Source organism: Octopus sinensis, linkage group LG2 (assembly GCF_006345805.1).
Source record: "Octopus sinensis linkage group LG2, ASM634580v1, whole genome shotgun sequence".
Classification (NCBI taxonomy): domain Eukaryota; kingdom Metazoa; phylum Mollusca; class Cephalopoda; order Octopoda; family Octopodidae; genus Octopus; species Octopus sinensis.
This window is the reverse complement of record NC_042998.1, coordinates 150,520,601-150,533,100: the sequence shown is the minus strand read 5'-3', so window position 1 is coordinate 150,533,100 and position 12,500 is coordinate 150,520,601. Positions and strand designations below refer to the sequence as shown.

The 12,500-nt window shown below is 39.8% G+C and overlaps 1 long non-coding RNA gene across 1 annotated transcript in view; it reads left to right on the top strand.

The window, feature by feature from the left end:
• Window positions 1–12,408, top strand: part of LOC118761971 — an 18,115-nt gene extending 5,707 nt beyond the window's left edge. The window contains exons 2-3 of the long non-coding RNA XR_004997765.1: window positions 9,349–9,352; window positions 12,398–12,408. This is a non-coding gene — a long non-coding RNA (uncharacterized LOC118761971). The remainder of the gene's footprint in view (window positions 1–9,348; window positions 9,353–12,397) is intronic.
• Window positions 12,409–12,500: the final 92 nt, after the last annotated feature.

Sequence of the window (12,500 nt, the reverse complement as noted above, 5' to 3'; positions counted from 1 at the left end):
CCTTATGTCCTTAAGTACACTTGTACACACTCGCACACACACACACACACCCTACAATCCCACTCGTCACCCCACACACGCACCACACATACCTACACATTCCCACACATCCACACACACGCTCTGTGCTAAAACTACAACTCAACACTGGAGAGTGTCACGTGTAATTCCTTCCTCAGACAACTATTTCGAGAGTCACCTTGCCTTTGGTGACGTCACACATCTGCACTGGTTGACTTCGGTTCCTTCTCAACTTCTCTCTCCTCCTCCTCTTCCTCCTCCATTTTTCCCAGTATTACCTCCCCCACTCTCTATCTCACATATTTAATTTTCTTTCACTCCTCCAGTTCTCTGTCTGTTATTTTCTCTCTCTCTCCCTCCCCGTCTTTCACTCTCTGTTTCGCTCCCCATTCTGTATGTGTTTTCGATTTAAACCTGAACTGGTGTCGCTTATTGCTGTGGTTGTTGTTGTTGTTAGTGGCGTGTCTGTATTTGTGGTGGTAGTGTAGCTGACGGTGGTGGGGTGTTGTTGTTAGTGATGATAAGGGCGGTGTTGTTGGTGTTGTTGTTGTTGTTGTTAGCAGCATTGATAACAGTGGTGGTGGTAGAGGAGGAGTCGTGCTACAGTTCTTGTTCAAGTATTATGGTTTTTATTTTGTTTTCTTTGGTTGTTGTTGTTGCTTTTAGCCCCAGGTCATTTCTTATCGAGCAGATCTAAGATCAGAAGAATTCCAATAACGACCATCCTGTTCGTTTTTCTTTTTCTCTTCAGCTATCAAATATCTATGATGACTTTATCCAATGTTAGTCATAGACAACCGTTTTAGGACTGTGGTTTATGCTTTAGGGCACTTTAATTGCTCTTTCTAGCCAGTCATACGACCACATAATGTTGGTGAGCAACTGGTGATGGTGATGTTTGTGGGGTCAAAGGCATATTTGACTGCTATTTCTTATTTCTTTACTGCCCACAAGGGGCTACACACAGAGGGAACAAACAATGACAGACAAAGGGGTTAAGTCGATTACATGGACTCCAGTACGTAACTGGTACTTATTGAATCGACCCCGAAAGGATGAAAGGCAAAGTCGACCTCGGCGGAATTTGAACTCAGAACGTAACGGCAGACGAAATACTGCTAAGCGTTTCGCCCGGCGTGCTAACGTTTCTGCCAGCTCGCATATTTGGCTGCTATTTCTACCAACTATAGTGACTATGTAAGAGCCACCAACATACTTAATTTCTCCAATTGTTGCACATTATTGGATTGTTTAAATGATTTTAATAAGGTTTCGCAAGACAGAATCATTATAAAGCCGGACAAAATGCTTCGCAGCATTTCTTCCAGCTTTACGTTCGAATTCCTGTGAAATTAACTTTGCCTTTCATTCTTTCGTGGTCGATAAAGTGACAGCTGAGCTCTGTAATCGACTCGCCCCGTCCCACCAAATTTCAGGCCTTGGGCCTATAGCAGAAAGGATTTTAATTAGGTTTCTGTTATTGTTGTTTGTGTCTCCTTTTCTTCTTGCCTCAGTCTCTCTTGTCACACTCGCCTCTTTGTCTTTTCCCTTTCTTAGCTCTGTTTCTTTCTTTGTTTCCTTCCTCCTTTCTCTTGGTCTCCTCTCTTTCCTAAGTATCTTATATTTTGGTATCTTTCTGTCGTTGGGATTACAGTCTATGATTCTTCTATTTTTGTCCCTTTTATTACTACCATCTATGACGGAATGAAGACAGTTCATTGTGGTAAAAGTAGTAGAGATAAATAGTAGACAAGGTGGTGGTATTTGGGGTTGTTTTAAGAAGTATTGAGGTTGCTAGTTTTTTTATAGCTTCCATTAGTTCAGCCATTTTGAAGGAAGGCTCTACATAGAAAGCTACATTATATAATTTTAGACCGATTATTACAGGAATTTAAAAAACAAAACAACAACAACCCTATTTTCTCACACCGAGTGTTACTAATTTACTCCCCTCAATTTATATGGGGTTTGAACTTAAAGACTCGGGGTCTATAATGAAATATGATATCAGTTTAATCTGGCACTCTGCAATTTATATTAACCTGTGTTGTTTCGGCAACTTCCAAAGTACCAGAAGTTGCTAAAACCCTTGTTTTCTACAGAGGAGTCAGACTTTTGAAATATTATCAAAAAATATGAATAAGTGGTTACACGGTTACCTATGACTAGAAACTTTAAGAATTTCATTTGACAAAACAAAAACAAATCAAAATGAATATGTGAATTCTTTGCATCTTTTTCCTTAAAATTCTTTAATTTCATTTCAAATTACTAATCCTGCTTTGAATTATGACGAAATGATAACCTCCCTTGTAACAGCATTGGGGGTTCCAAGTGCTTAAAGAACAAATAAGGTCAAAGCCAAAATTCTGCTTGTTTTTAAGCCTATTTCTCTGGAATTCGGCCGCTGCGGCACAAGTAATGAAAAAGGAAATATCTTAATTTCAACTTCCCTTTAGTTTAGCCATTTCAATATTTCAATAGTTCATCCAGGTCAATATATTGCTTTTGTGCAAAAACTACTTTAGTTAAGCAAAATAGCTAGTTGTGAATTCTCAAGAAATCACAGTAGTAACTATATTCACAAGTAAAGTTGATTGCCACATTAAACTGGCTGTTCCATGTTACTACTAGTTTAACCCCAGGCAGAAACTGAGTCAGTCTCGTGATCTTGTGGTCTGCTAGAGGATGGTAGGGGTTTGCTCCCCCTGCTAGCAATATATCCGTATATTCTTTTCTTTTACTTGTTTCAGTCATTTGACTGCGGACATGCTGGAGCACCACCTTTAGTCGAAAGAATCGACCCCCAGAACTTATGCTTTGTAAGCCTAGTACTATTCTATTGGTTCCTTTTACCGAACCGCTAAGTTACGGGGACGTAAACACAACAACATCCGTTGTCAAACGATGGTGAGAGGGACAAACACAGATACGTACACAGACTCATACACACAAAACACACATATACACATATGTATATATATACGACGGGCTTCTTTAAGTTTCCGTCTACCAAATCCACTCACAAGGCCTTGGTCGGCCCGAGGCTATAGTAGAAGACACTTGCCCAAGGTGCCACGCAGTGGGACTGAACCCGGAACCATGTGGTTGGGAAGCAAACTTCTTACCACACAGCCGCAGGTGCAACGCTGCACCGATAACCAGCAGGCGGGAGGCGAAATTTTTCCCACGAGAGTTCCGGACCCCAGTAATGAACTCATTTGCATACCGCCAATCAGAGCTCACCTTGACCTTGTTGTCAAGTTTACAAAGGTTGGCGACCTCCGATCGCCATGCGAATCTTATATTGTGCTCCCATTCAGATACCAATATTATCGATACTGAACACATATGCTTGGTAGTGGTAAATTTGAATTACTATAGCAATCAAAGATAATGTTTTGGACGAATATGAAAGTATGGAAACTGCTGGAAAATGTTTTATAAATACACATTGATTCACTGATACGAATATGGACGTGTGTGTATTGTTAATGTATCTTTGGCTATCCGAATCCCACATGTGCCGTAAACCAGCATATGTGTTCAGTATCGATGATATTGGCATCTGAATGAGTGCACAATACAAAATTCGCATGGCAATCGGGGTCGACAAATTCAGTGTCAACCTTTGTTAACTTGACAACAAGGTGAAGGTGAACTCCGATTGGCTGTATGCAAATGAGGTTATTACTGGTCTCCGGAACTCTCGCAGGGAAAAAAAATTCTCTGGCGGAAGATCTGCTTGGGGTTAAACTAGTACTAACATGGAATAGCCACTTCGATGTGGTGATCAACTTTACTTACCTTATTTAATTTTTTAAAGTAAGTTTTTAATAATTTCTGATACCTTCAAGGGTGCGTGGCAGGCACAAACGGAATCAGAAATTTCGTCTCACGTGTTATTTTTCGACTCGAAACCCAGTCCCTATATTTACAACAGACTCCATTAAAGGTAACCAGTGACCAGATGGGGTGTTAAATCAGGTGATGGATTAAAGACTATTAATCAAGAACTAGTGTAGTACCACCGGTGGGTTTCCGCAGTTACCGTGTACCAAACTTCACTTGTAGTGACCTGAGGTTATACTAGAAGATATATCTCTGTCTCTCACTCTGTCTGCCTGTCTGTCTGTATGCCTCTGGAACCAACGAACTCTGTCTTGTCTACTTCCAATTCTCCAAGACACTTTATTTTCTTATTCCCACAACTAAACTTACCCTGTTACTAAACCGTAGGAACTCGGTATGTTTAATGCATTGTTTGTGTATTAAAGAGTTAACACTGAGCATTCTGACTGGTTATCAGGAAATAAAATCAAGGAAAATTACAAAAACAAACAAAGAAACAAAAAACAAAAAACAAAAAAACTAAATATCATATTTTTACTTTAGAAGAACGGACGGGAGACAACTCAAGGACATGTTTCTGATTCAGTGAACATCAACAGCTGAACTATAGCGTCACCGTAACTTTCCAAAATGTCTGCGCAAAAGAATTAATCAATAAAGATATATATCAATATCTATTTATTGGCGGGGAAACATCAGTTTCATTTGTAAACACCCACTTGCCTTCTGGTTACCAAGCAGATGGCACAATTAAGTATAACTTAATTTCCAAACAATTCTACGACCAAACAATTTGTTATATTCTTTTTCTTCACCAGAACTGCAACTATCTGGAACGTTTCTTTCTCTCTTTGCGTTCTTCTGTTCCCAAACATTCATCGATATGATTTAGGGACTATCTAAATATTCTCTATTGCCCTCAATTTGTGTACTTTTAAATAATAACCAAGTTTGTTGCGTCAAAGAACGGTTTATCTCAGTTTGATCAAATTGGTCGAAAATATAATTGCTGAAAAAATAAACAATTAGAAATGTAGAGATGTTTAAAAACAATTGATATTTCGTAACTTCAAGACGGCGAGCTGGCAGAATCGTTAGCACGTCGGACAAAATGCTTAGTGGCATTTCGTCCGTCCTTACGTTCTGGGTTCAAATTCCGTCGAGGTCGACTTTGTCTTTCCTCCTTTCGGGATCGATAAAATAAGAACCAGTTGAACACAGGGCTAAACGTAATCGACCTAACCCCCTCTCCCGAAATGACTGGCTTTGTGCCAACATATGAAACCAATATTTCGTAACCTATGTCGGGCAAAATGCTTAGCGGCATTGTTCTGAGTCCAGTTCCCGCTGAGGTCGACTTTACCTTTTATCCCTTTTGGGGTCGAGAAAATATACGCTAGTTGAGCGCTTGGGTCGATGTAATCGACTTATCTCCTTCCCTCGAAAATGCTGGTCTTGTGCCAAAATTTGAAAGCAATATTTCGAAACCTTAGTAGATAAATGGCGAATTTCTTATTCTAAGAATGACGGAATGATATACGGAAAAAGTGAGGATCATTTCTTCTGCGTAAGGAGGTGTTTCTGGGATTAAGAATGCCGGACAATTTATCTGCTTTCTGGCTCCAAAAGTAACTTATCGGAGAGCAAACAAACTTTATCAGTTGGACATATCTCGACTGTCAGCCAATCATACTTTTTGCCTGAAGCCGATTCCGCCAGATTATGACTGAAGAAATTATCTCTGTTGATCATATCCTAGATTAGAAACTTGCCACTTTGGAATGGGAAAATTGTGATGTTGTACGCTTTATGTTTTTGGTTGTACTGTGCTTAACCATTGCTTGCATCCAAACAACGTTTTACAATTTCAATGAGGACTTTATGCCGAGGGAAGAAACCGCTTCTGAGGCGGTATGACAACGAGTAGAGTTCTGAAACGCCAACTATTGTCCTGTAACGGTATTGGTACTTCATTTTAATCCAAAGACCAAGCCTGAGTGGCACGTCAATTCAGACAACAATCGTTATTCAGTTGGATGCTAGGCAACTTTGAGAGTAAAGCGTTCAACCATGTTCCGCTATGAGAATGGGGTAATGGAGATGGTGAAGGGAAGTGAATTACACAAGTCGAGCGAATAAGTAAGGCTGTTCGAGAGTTTACTGCAGATAATGGTGGCCCTTTTAGGCTGAACTGATGGATTATCTATACAATGCCGAATATAATATTGGTTTCATATTTTGGTTCAAGGCCAGCAAATTCGGGGGAATTGGTAAGTCTATTACATCGGGCCCAGGGGTACTTACTGGTACTTATTCTATCGACGCTGAAAGGATGAAAGGCAAAGTCGACCTCGGTAGAATTTGAACTCGGAGCATTGAGACGGACGAAATAACGCTAAGCGTTTTGCCTTGCTTGCAAACAATTCTGCCAGCTCGGCGCTTTAATGTCGAATATAACATTGAACACCAAATATCATACTGTCGATAACAAATAAATTAATTAGTAATTATTTATTATATAACCTTTACTTATTTAAAACCCTGTGGTTAAATACTGTCAAAGCACTGCTCTAAACGGTGCAAAACCCATATTTAAAACGAAAAATAGGTAGATTCAGAAAGGTAGAAAATTAAAATTTTCGAAAAGGAAAATCACACAAAAAAAGTTTATTTATAAATAATTTAACATATTAACTCAGATAAAATGGAATTCATAAGCTTAAGTCGAAACAGAACAATCAAAACAGTATCTGGCACACCTCTCAGCCGTGTAGAAGAATTTTCTTATCTAGGTAGTAAAATCTCAAGGTGCAAAAGTACGCGACAAATTATCTTTAGTGTGGCAATGTGGACTTCTAGACAATATGAAAAGGACCATTCAAACAACTTTTAACTCTGTTCTATTGTATAGACCCTTACTTCAAGACTGGAAAGAAGACTGAATGGTGTCTACACTCGCATGCTAAGAGTGGCTTTTAATGTCACTAGGAGAGGTCTTCTAACCAATGAACAAGTGTATGGGAATCTTCGACCAGTATCAGACATCATCAAAGAGCGTAGAGTCAGATTCGCAGGGACAGCTACAGAGCGTGGGACGAAATTGTTCGTATAGTTTTTTTTTTTTTTGTGGGAGCCTATGCAAGGAAGAGCAAGCAGACGATGACAAGCAAAGACGTACATAAAGCAGATGTATGACGATATAAAGTGCAATCCTTCTGACCTGCCGATTTTCATGACCCACAGAAGTGGATGACGACAAGGAGTCACAAGAAACCGTACAAGAAGTGCGACCGGGTGGATGATGATAAATAATTTAATTTGGTTCTTCAGTTTAATTTTAATTTTAAACATGGTAGGAGAGGAAAATAATACTAAAACTTTAACTAATCTCAATAGAGAAGGTAAAAATATTGTACTGATATTTTCAGTTTTGAATTTTTGTCAAAAAATTATTTGGTGCATTTTCTTTATTATATTTAATTGGCAACATGTGATTCACATCTGAGTGGGAGAATTTATAAGAACGAAAACGCTGAGTCCAAAAGTACTGAGTAATTAATTGTGTCTGGATACACGATAGACATGTTACACAAACGATTTTCCTGCTGATCATCCGAGTTCAGTGATCCAATGGACCACATGAATGATAAAGACAAAAAGAGAAATCAGGAAATTTTCCAGAGAAGTAATTCCAAACAACAGGTACCATTCTTCATGATTTTATTGCAGAAATTCCTCCGAATATCGTACTTTACTTTCCCTCGGACATTCATTTGAAAAAAATCTCCATTTACCTGCTGGAAACAGCATTGTAAAATTGACTACTCAAAAATTAACTGTAGCAAGAACAAGTCAGTATTCACGACAGTGATTCCGTAGCGATTCCTCATGCTTTTAACCCGTCACCCTTTCAGTAATTTAAACAAAGTTCATACAAGTTTGTCGATTGAATCTTCAACAGCTGTCTTGGTTTGTTCTAACTGCTTCACAGTCGTGCCTCAGGTCTACTGTTATTGAGCGAACATATGGTCGAAAGTGCTCTAGCCGTGCGTGACTATTTCATCTTGTTTCACACATACTATCCCCGAGATTACATTCTGCTTTAAGATGGTAAGATTTTTTTAGGGTAATTCGGCATCTATTTTCAGCAGATCAAGCGACTATGTGGAGACTCTTCGTTTGCTGGTGTTTGATATTGGTAGCCAATAGTGGTTTCTGTTGTTGTTGTTATGTTATGGTGCTCATTGTGACAGTGATTAGTTTTATTATTGTTCTTGCAGCTCTTGTTCTTAGTAATGTTGTTGTTATTGCTGTTGTACTGATGATGGTTGTTGTTGTTGATATTTGTTTGTTTGACTTGTCATGCTTCTACTTAACAGTTGATATAATCTTCTTAGAGAGATTTAAGAGTTTTCTAAGATCGCTAAATCTCCACACGCACCAGCCGCCATTTTATGTGAGTCATTGGCCTTTATCTTTTTCTCTTTTAAATCTTTTTAATTCTCTTTCTCTCCCCTGCCTCTCTCTCTCTCTCTCTCTCTCTCTCTCCACTGTCTCTCTGTCTGTCTGTATGTCTGTCTGTCTCTGTCTGTCTATCTGTCTGTCTGTTTCTCTCTCTCTCTCTCTCTCTCTCTCATACTCAAGTAATTAATTCCAAGATCAAACTGGCCAGAGTTCGTGATTTTTCCGTTGTTAGATCCGTGTGTTCTCTCAAGGGTTATAACCCTCAAATTTTTGCGCACGCACGCACACACACATACACACACACACACACTCACACACACACACACACTCACACACTCACACACACACAAAGTTGATTAAGTTCTTTACCTCATGACATGTTGCATAACTTTCTCCAAAAACGAATTCACCAATTCTAAACTAGCATAAGGATATTTTCTAAATATTGGCTGATGTGATAGCAATGTGAACAAGGACCCAGAGTATTTTAAACAATTTTGCTGATATCTCCATTCTTTGTTGTTGTTAAGCCGTTATGCTGTTTGGAGAAGTTATGACTCGAACAATTGTTTTAGAGCAGGTTTATACTTACATATTCCTGGCAAAAAATGCCCATCCGTAGGCTTCGTCTGCTTGAAACAAAAACGAGCTACAAAAAATAACTCAGAGGGATGTGTGGCATGTACTTGAACAACATAAACAAATTTTAAATTTTGGCACAAGGCCAGAAAATTCGGGGGCGGGGGATAAGTCTCCTACATTGACCCCATGTCGTAACTGGTACTTAATTACTCGAACTGAAACAACGAAAGGCAAATTTAACCTCGGCGGAATTCGAATTCAGAACATAAGGACAGACGCAATGCCGCTAAGCAATTTGCCCGACACGCTAACATTTCTGTCAGCTCGCCGCGTTGACAAATAATGGCATATCAAATACCATACAACATAAATTCGTAATTTATTAAAATCATCTCCACCTCTAAAGGATGTTCTCAAATTGTAATTAAGACCAGTTCCACCTGAAATGGGGAGATAATCCCATGAATCAAGCACTCTCTAAAATCGACATGTCATTAAGGAAGCGGGTATGCTTATTGTCTGAAGATAAGAGGACAATCCCGGAGACATGTTTCTGGCCCTACAACCATCGTTAATGCGACAGTTGTTGTGCTTATTTCCTGTAGCCAAATGACTTAAACTTTTATGAATCAGTGTAGAAAACATTTATGATCTGGGTAACCTAAACAAAAATTGGCTTAAGAGGAATAACTTGGAGTGGTAACCGCAGCGCGCTGATGGAGTATTCACAACCTTCATACTGTCCTTCCCTTCCACACTTTACCGTTGTTCGGCCAATTCATCAGTGGTACTGTGGATAGGGACTTACACAAATGTGTTCTACTCCAGGAACAGAATGAAATGCTGACAGCAAATTTGAACTTGTAGATCTACGAGCAGCGGTTGATCCAATGTCTTATTCAGTCAGCCATCCAGCCTCCTTTTGTCCTGCTGTGTTCAAATAACATTAGTGTGCTAGTTTATAACCTGTGTATAGTTTAGCCTTCAGGATTTCTAATATCTAGAAGGTTCTGTCTACAGTTACTAACATTTGAGTGTCCTCTCAACACTTAAGGAGAGGCGTGTTATTTGATATACATACATACTTGCACACACACACACACACACACACACACACACACACACACACACACATATATATATATATGTATATACATATATAAATTTATATATATATATATATATATATATATATATATATATATATATATATATATACGTATATTCATACAGACATGCAAGCATACATACATACATATATGCGTATGTATATATGTCTGTCTGTCTGTCTGTCTATCTGTCTGTATGTATGTATTTATGTATGTACTCCTGAAATTACTGCCCAACCCAAACCGAAGAATTCACAGACACGTTCATTTCGGTGTCACTCAACGTTGCTCCATTGCTCCTACACACTTCTGCTTACAGATTCAACAAGTTTTCCACTGAGGTGGTGGTGGGAATGTGTTCACGGAATTCACGAGAGGATATAAAGATGTAAGTTGTTCCAGTAATTTCAGCAAATAGAGGCATTAGTTTTTTTTTTTTATTATTTTGTCTTTTACTTTTGCAGCGTGAACAACGGGCGTCCCGTGTGGGCCATTATCACCTTGTATTGACAAATCATAGCAGCCTTTGTAACAAAAGTAATCAATATATTTTCTCTTTATGTGTGGATTAAAGTCTTTATGTGTGCTAGAGGTTTCATGTTATTTTATGATTTGTGTAAAGTGGAAGAGCAAGGCGAGAACGTTTGAGATGATGGTTCTGTGGTTGATCATTGAAATTAACCGTTGCCACCCCAAAACACAAAAACAACCACAACAGCAACAACAACAACAAAAACGACTAAATAGGGTGCAGGGGTACATTACAAAAGCCTTTAAGGGGTACTATACCACCTGCCAGATGAATAACAATTAAGATTCCGGCAACAATATCACTAATATGTTTATTTTTCGACGATTATGTTCGTTAAGCTTTTATTGGTTTCTACACATTGGAAGAGTCCATTGGGCTCTTATCAGGTACCACAAGTTGGTAAAGTTCATTGAGTTCTTATCAGGTTGGTCGAGTTCACTGAGCGCTTCTTAGGTACCACACGTTGGTAGAGTGTAGTGATTCCCAGCTTCTGAGCCATTTAATAAGACGACCAACGAATTACTCCCTTAGGATAACAGCCTATTCTTCAACGGAGATAGATTTCTCCGTGGACAGAATTGAATATAGTACAACAGCTTAATTAAATAAGGGGCAACATGCTACAATAATAGGCAACACCAAAATTACACCCAAAAGCAGCACCATTAAGTATAGCAACACTAACAGCTAGAAATAGCCGTCAAATTCGCTCTTCGGCAGCTTCACCAAAAGACCCTTCTTCCAGTCGGTTGGGATTCCTCCTGTCGTCCATATCAAGTTCAGCACATGGTGCATGTAATCGATCATCTCTTCTCCTTCTGCCTTCAATGCCTCTGCTGGTATGCTGTCCACTCCTGCCGCCTTTCCGTTCTTTAAGCTTTTCACGGCTTTGCGGATTTCTGGTTTGGTGATTTCTCTAATGTGGATATTGAGCGGGATCCCTGGCCCCAATTTTGACGGCTCTTGAAGTGGAGGGCGGTTAAGTGTTTCTTGGAAATGTTCCTTCCATCTTGCCAGTTGGTCCTCAATGGAAGTTAGCAACCGTCCGGCCTTGTCCTTTACTGGTCTGATGGGGTTGCCTCTCCTTCTACTCAGCAACCTTATTGTTGCATATAGTGCCTTCAAGTCTCCTTTCCTCGCTTCTGTTTCCGCTTCATCGGCCACTTCATTGAAGTATGTTCTTCATTGACAAGCAACTCAGAGATGAGCAGGGAGGTTTCAGAAAGGAGAGACCATGCACGAACCAGATCGCGACGCTCAGAGTCATCGTGGAGCAGACAATGGAATTGCAAACGTCACTCTATGTGTGCTTCGTCGACTTTGAAAAAGCATTTGACAGTGTAGACAGGCGGACAATCTGGGACATCTTACGACACCAGAGAAGATCGTGGGCATTATTCGATTACTCTACGATGAATTTCTTGCCAGACCATCCATACTGGGAGATTGTCGGAGGAATTCAGGGTCAGCACAGGAGTCAGACAGGGCTGTTTGTTGTCACCACTCCTGGACGGCTTACGCTACCTCTGGGAAAATTATTCAATGGACAGTGATGAAGAAGCTGGAGGATGTGGACTACGCAGATGATCTCGCGCTACTGCCACCTCGCCTGCAAGACATGCAAGATAACGTAGATCACCTGACAGAAACTTCAAGGCGAGTGGGCTTGAGGATTAGCTGGGAAAAGACAAAAGTGCTGCGTATCAACAACAGGCAGGAAGAGCCAATCACAATCGAGGGGGCACCTGTGAAGAACGTTAGTGAGTTTGTCTATCTTGGTAGCAAGATCAGCAAATCAGGTGGATCAGACGAGGACATCACGGCAAAAAGCAAGAAGGCTTGGTAAGCCTTCGCTATTCTTCGGCCAGTATGGAACACCACTGCAATCTCAACTCGAACTAAACTCCGCTTATTTAGTTCAAACGTAAAATCTGTGCTTT